A 7926-nucleotide genomic window follows, 5' to 3' on the forward strand; every position below is an offset into this window, starting at 1 on the left:
GCATACCAATGCATACTACACATGCAGCCATTGTGGAACACCGACACCATTGTATGCATAGCTGACTGCACGTAACACACCAATAGGTTGTGTGGTGTCATGCCACTCTACGCTAACGGTTGTATCTACTGTACATGGGTGGTGTGTGTGTCGGTGGTGCAACCTGTATACCGTGACTGGGGCACACACAGGTGTGCATGTCATACCTGGACACATGGGGAATATCAATACACCGTATCATGCCTTTGACTAGCAACAGACTTACCTGCGACAGACCCTTGTCTTTGCGACACCAGACGTATCTGTAAAGGAATGACACAAAGGTATACACATTATCCATTACTATCGCCACAGTCAGCACTGTGCATGTCACATCATGCATCTGTGAGTTCGCATCTGCTATGCACATGTCTGGTAACACAACATAGCATACTGTAGTATGCATCTTGTGTGGCCATATAGCTGGCATGTGTTGCTATATTATGTGTTGTACTATGACACCCACTCCCCATGTCGCTTATCATACAAACATGCAACACTGACTTACCAGGCAGCTCCGACCTCATAGTTTGCAAGACACCCACCTCCACGATGGACGCAAGAGTTTCTGCATGTTGTTCCGTGGGTGTACCCAGACTGGCCAGGAGCTCCTCCGTGGCTGTGAGTGGGGGCTGGGTTGGTGGCCCACCACCTGTCCCACGTTGTTGTCTGGCGATTGCAGTGGCACGCTGTCTTGCATGCTGGATCAGGTCTGTGCAGTGCCTGCGGATCTGCTGGTAACTGCGGTTGTGTCCGCCCAGGCTGTTCACCCTCCTGCACATCTCCTCTCGTTCCTGTGCCTGCTGTGGCGCATGACTGAATAGGATGTCATGATTTGTATGGAGGTATGGTATAATCACCTCATCCTCCTGGCGGATGAATGCGGAAGCCGGAGCGTGGCATTATCTGTAAGACATAATGATGGTGGCAGGTCAAAGTTACACTGCTGTGCTGGCATACTGTTGGAAATACATTGCTATGACATGTACAACATCTGCACAGTAATCTGTGAAAGGCATCGTGGCGGTGACACAGCCGATGTGTTGGCTTCACACCATTGAGCAGTGGGTGTCACATCATATCTGTGTGCCACCCCATCACACTGTACACGCACCATGTAGATGTTAGCCTGCTGTGGACATGTGCACCTGGCTGCACCTGTGTCCATATCAGTTGGCATAGGTCCCCATGTGGCGTCGGTGCTACTGTTCACCTGGACGCTGTGTATATGTCAGTAAACATCACGTCTGTAGCCATTGTGAACGTCAGCAGTGGCACTGTACACATACACATGGACACCTGCACATGCATGTGTTGTGCCATGTACATCCACACAGCACTGTGCGGGTGTTGGACAACTTGCCACAGCTCACCTGTGTTGCACATGTGATAGACATAGGGCATTGTGTAACCATGACACATTAGCAGGAAAGGCCATGCATAGCATGTACACACACACATTGTCCAGAGCAACACACAGCACCTGTAACACCACAGGGTGCATCACCGCCACATTACTGCTGTGTATGGTTGATAGTGAGAGTGCCTTTTGTCCATTGCACCATGTAGGACTGTGATAGCTCATGCAGCCTTGCTGGGCAGGGCTGCATGGTATGGCAGGGTATGCCACATACATGGCACTGGGTTGTGATCCACCTAGGGTTGCCGATATTGGCAGGGTGGCTGTCCATTCCATATGTCATTGCTATGTGTATATGGACATTCAACATGTCTATCACCATGGTGTGGACACTGGCCTCAAGCAAGGTATGCTGCACACTGCTTGCTGAGGGTGTGTCAGGTGCATGCAGGTATCACACATCCATGCATACACTGTAACCCTGGCAGGTGCTATGTGCTGTGATATTGATCAACACAGTGCTGTATGTGGACACACACCGCTATCCGTGCACATGGATGGTTGCCTGCACTGATGTGGGTACCACATATGTGTACATCCAGTGCCTGCTGCCACCCCATGTCTGCTGCTGCACTACACCGCCATCCCTCCCTCTGTGAATGTGGTGTTGGGCACAGCATAGGTATCCATGTATGGGGACAGGGATGTTCACATAGCAGGGTCAGTGATGGTATCGTCGATCTGACCATACGTGTATGGCGCACCCTCACACATACAACCCATTCATATTGTTGTTCTAGCGGTGACACAGCTATACTGCTATGCGGAGACATTCACAGCCATACATACACAGATGCATGCCGTCCATCTGTGGCATGGCCTGGACTATTGGTGTGGTTCGGCACATAGCGTGTTTGACTGCAGCTGGCGCAGACCTACTGTGCACATGTCTACGGTAAGCCTGTTGTACAGTAGGCATCTGTGATGTGCTGTGCAAATATCATATCTGCACATTTGGTTGGTGTCCATCGGTCCACGGGCCAGTGGTGGGACACACAGGGATGTTGCTGAACATATATGCATGCAACCCTGTACAGCTGTAACGCTAGCCTCTCAGATGCTCATGTGTCGTGGGCGTGAACACCGTGCGCACATGTGGTTGTGGTCTGCCGTCCGTACCCATCTCCTCCTGTGGGTTGCTATCATCCCACACCCTCCTTGTATTGTATGTTCAGGCTATGCACCTATGTGGGGCTTGTGGGCATGCAATATGATACTATATGCCTTTGCACCCATCACAGACAATGTCACACAGGTACACCGGCAGCCGTACACGTCACAGCTTGTTGTCGGCACATCACATGTGGTACACATAACACATCTCCTGTGGGACATGGTCAATTATGCGGGCATGTCCAGCGGTCACATGCCACAGCTACCTACATGGCGGCTATGCAGGACATGTGGCTGTACAGCTACTGTCACATGTACACGTGCAATGCCCCCTACCTACATCCGTGGTACTACCTGTGGGGTATGCGTCTGCATCCATGCTATGGCCATAGATGACAATTGTACATCAATATGTGCAACATACCTCATTGGGGTTGTCATGTGCACATGTTCCGATGTCAACGCATTGTTTGTGTCTGTTGGGCGGTCATTGTTGTGCATGGTTTACATGGCTGCCATAGCGTACTGTGTGTGATTCCAGGTACTTCATTGGGCTACCAGCATTGTACATTTTCACAGCACATTCCGGACATCATGTAGCCATCTTAGATGACAGTGGGAGGTGTTCCGCCATGTGCACATATGTCACACAATGCGAGGGTGACTGACACACATTGTCAGGACTGGGTTCTGACTGCTGTGGATGTGTGTAATGGTGTTGATGACCATGACTGCGCCAGATGGTGTCATCTGGATGTGTAACATTCACAACACACCTACCTTCACATAGCAGCACATCGTCCACGACAATGGACATTCCTGCATGAACACTGTGTGCAGTATGGCTGTATGACCACTGCATGTACCACTGGTAGCCACCAGCATGGCTGCCTACACCAGCAGTGTGTATCCTGTGCAAACATGGGTTACACCTGTCACAACACACCTGTGTCAGATGGCCCTGTAGTGGGTGACAGTGCAGTTCCACACATCATGTAACAGTATACATCGTGCACCAGTATGTTGCGGACATGTGAGCGGCTGTGCTACTCAACATATGCACGCATGACACATCACCTGGTACACCGTGTCTGCCTTGCCACCTGCTATTGTGACCACCCTGTGATGACATTGTACAGGCCACATGGACTGGGACATGTGATGGCTCAATGGTGAATTAAGGGTGTGTGTCTAGCCAGGTGTCCAGTAGCCAGTGGTCTGCACACAGGGATACTGTACATTGGCCTACTCTGTCACTGGGACTGTTGACTATGGTCATACTGTACTTATGCAGGCATGTGGTGTTTGTCCAGTCTGACAGTCGTGTTCAACCACACTACCGTGGCACACATGACCTGCAGACATCTGCCTAAGGTGTGCAGCCCACATGTACATCTTCACATGCTATGCTGCCTGTGCAGCAGTGTCACATGTCTGTCTCCGGCAGGGCTGTCACAGGCAGGCACAGCATGCAGTGATGTGTGACAATGCTTACACCCTCCACTGTGCTGTACACAAGCACTGCACACACAGTTGTCATTTATCTGCAGTGCCTGGGACCTGCCTCCATGCCCTACACAGCACACCTGCGAGTCCAGATTGTACACAGATCATACCTCCCAGGCACATACCTGGACTGCAACACACACGGGTGGGTGGTTCACACACCACACAGTGATTTACACACATACTGTATATTCCGAGACACATTGCATCATAGGTAATCCATGTTCAGATACCCATGTTCGTGACCGCTACACACATTGTGACACGACGGTGAATACACTGTACACCACAGGTTACATGCTGGCCATGTTGTCATACTGTACATTGCACCTGGGACAGTTGCTACTGCCATGTACTGACAGCAACACGCACTTCCCTAGTATGGACTCCCATGTACCCACACATGCTTGGCCATGCAGTGCATAGCTGGGTGACACATTACACGACACATACCATACCTACACTACCCTCGGCATGCACCATACCTCCATGTGTCTGTGTGCTATACCTACAGACATCCCCTCTGTTTGCTGAACATCCATGCTTCTCAGCCCTGCTAGCCGCCCTAGACACCACGACCATCACAGCATGCATAGTACATACGCTCTACAGCCGGTAATACCAACATCCACTGACAGAGGTAGTTGATGGCATGGCACCCGTCACGATGGACGGTATCGTGACTATGCCAACACATATCACAGTGCACTTCCACTACATTTACGCACTGGTAGGGACCATGCTATTCCACACAGAGACATGGTGGTACTGGCCTTTCACAGACGCCACAGTGGTATTCCTGTTCCATGCACATGTGCTGTATGGGCACATGTGCAGGCTGTTGCACAGTAGTTATGTTCACATGTGTGTGGTGCATCACTTGACAGTCATGGTGGGTCCTCATGGTGCATCACATACTCCACAGCTAGCTACCTACACATGACTGCCATACATTGCAGTGTGGGCCCTCACACAGTGTGGTGGTATGTCTCTGCTGTTTGGCTACATCCACATTCAATGCAGCATACAACACTCATGCAGGCATTGCCAACACAGATGTTGCTGGCATCGTGCCTGCCAATGGGGTACCTACCGACAATACACACTCTCACTCACTACAGGGTTCCAATCCATGGCTGGACATTGTATTAACCCTGTGGACACATACATGGTACTGCCATGCACACGTTATGTCCTAGGACACGGTCCCAATGTCACCTCAATCTCCGTGGTTGTTGTATCCGCAAACCTGGCTGTTATATGTCTCTGCAGCAGCACACTGCATTGACTGCTAGCCCGTTCATGGACGTTGTGTACCCTGACCACCACACTACCACATCTATCACACTACACATGGGTGGTACTGCATTGCACGTATGGGGCTGCATTTGTACACCCATGACTGGGCCATTCAGTATGGCACTGGGCCACATCCTCACATACATGCTCCACACACTCATTGACGACCTCCATGCCTTTACTGGCACCCTTGTTGGGCTTCTGTGTGCCACAGCACACCACATCCACATGCTGGCCACCTGTCATACCATTGCATGGGTGGTTGGTGTGGTACAGAGGGTGACAAATCAGACATTATCCGCTCTTTGCCCTTCAGCACCGTTCCACATTATGGTATTGCCAGTGTACGCATCCAGCATCACATCGTACCCTATGTCTCAGGATGTTCGCCATGTGACTCCTGTGCAGGTCACACAGTGGTGCAGGCATATCATGCTAACTACAACATGTCAGGTACATGTGACATTGCACAGTCCTCAGTCATGTGGCCCCTCATGCTCACTATTTGCTTACATACACTACATGCTGTCACAGAGTACTGTCCATGCCTACATATACCACATCTACATACCTGGCAGCATTGTAGCTCAACCTACTCATACTGCTAACAACCATACAGGTGTCAGTGTGGCAGATATATCATGTAGATGTCATTGCATCAGTTACATCACACATAGTGCATACACATCACCTTTGCATAGTGACAGTCATGCACTGTGTATCACATGGATACTGTCCCCATACATGCATATCACATTGTACATGGTTGCTGTACACACACATGCCCCACATGGTGCTGTGGTTGCCATATTCCACTATGGCGTGGGTACACATGTGCAGGGCCACACATTTCTGGACTGTATGTCTAGCTGATACATTGGGTGCACTTGTACCTGTGCCATACACACATGTACATGCGGGCAGTGTTACAATAACACATGTGTGGTGTACCTTACACAATGGATACAACTTTACATGTCACAGTATAGTCATGCGTGATGTCTACCGGCTCAGACAGTTTACATATGCAAATGACAGTCGTGAAACACATCTGTACTCACCTGCATACCACTAACACAGGGTGTCATCTACTCTGGCATGGGCCATGTTCTCCACATTACTGATGCATGTAGTACTCCTACATGGCGTTTGCAGTGGGCAGGGTGAATGGAGCACTCCTGCATGTGTGCACACATGCCACATTGCTCAGCCTGGGCGTCTGTGTGACCTCCGCAGACTGGACACACACCGTGCTGTGGGACATAGGTCCTGTGCACATCCCACAGGGACACACTGTGTCACTGGTCATGTGATAGCTCCCTTGCTGGTAGGGTGACACAGACCCATGGTACCACCACAGCGGAAGTACTGTATAGACATACAGTTGACATCCACCTCTGCTGTTCAGTGGACACTACTGTGGGGGGGGTGACACTACTGTGTACATTGCACATGTGTTTACACACGGCCCTGCCGGACATCATTGTTGCACACATTGCACCTGCTACAGAACATTTGGACATGGTTACTTGCTGTTCCCTCCATTTTGGGTAACTATTCTGCTACTACTCTGTCCCATATGTGCAGGCCATACATATCCTGTTTATGTACATAACATTAGGCCATCCCTCCATCATGCATGCTATGCCTGTGATACTGTATATGATTTCTGAACATATCCATCATGACAGCTTTGCATTACACATAATTGACATGGTCACCCCTACTGCGAGGCACGTGCGCACGTCGTGCACATTCCATATGACATCGGCGGTATATGCCCATACACATGTGTGCTGTGACACTATACATACATGTCCTATCCCCTGCTGTGGCACTTCATTGTTGGATATCCACTGCCAGCATCAGCGTGGGTGGTGGCATTGTTCTGTGTTTGAAATCCTATGGCGGACCTTGGGTTATCGGCTGTGTACATGTTGTCCCACTGCTGTGCACGTTGTCCACAGTCGTTGGTATGCTCCAGCGGCTTAGCATTACATAACCACCTTTCACCACTCTCTGCCTGATGGACAGGGTATCTTCACTTACACACACCATTCACATACAGTGCAGATTAGTCATCGTATCATGCGTTACACCAGTACATCTCGTGGGTTCGACATACCTTTCTGGCCTTTGGTTCTGTATTCGTCACTACTTGCTTGATACTCCTTGTTTTGTCTTCACTATTTGTTCGGTATGAACATACGGTTTTGAATATCAGGAGTCTTCCTTATATTCGGTTACCTGAGGCATGTGGGTTCATCACGCCAATAGCTGTTCCTCGGTGTGTACTTATCGCATATCACCGGTGATCCTCCTCCATTAAATCGTTACTCTCGCGTCGGAACTAGGCCATGGTTCATTCCTCGTGTGGGCGTTGGTTATTTGTTACAATAACCTTAGTGGGGATGGTATGTATTGTATCATGTTTGTGTGACTGCATCCATATGTGTGGTGTCAGGTACATTTCTTCGCTGTAGTGGTGTTAGCCGTGGATTGTGTGTGTTGGGTATGGTATTTTGTTACGACATGTGGGTGTCCGTGTC

The sequence above is a fragment of the Protopterus annectens genome, chromosome 2.part2, assembly GCF_019279795.1.
Source record: "Protopterus annectens isolate FY-2018-M chromosome 2.part2, PAN1.0, whole genome shotgun sequence".
Classification (NCBI taxonomy): Eukaryota; Metazoa; Chordata; order Ceratodontiformes; family Protopteridae; genus Protopterus; species Protopterus annectens.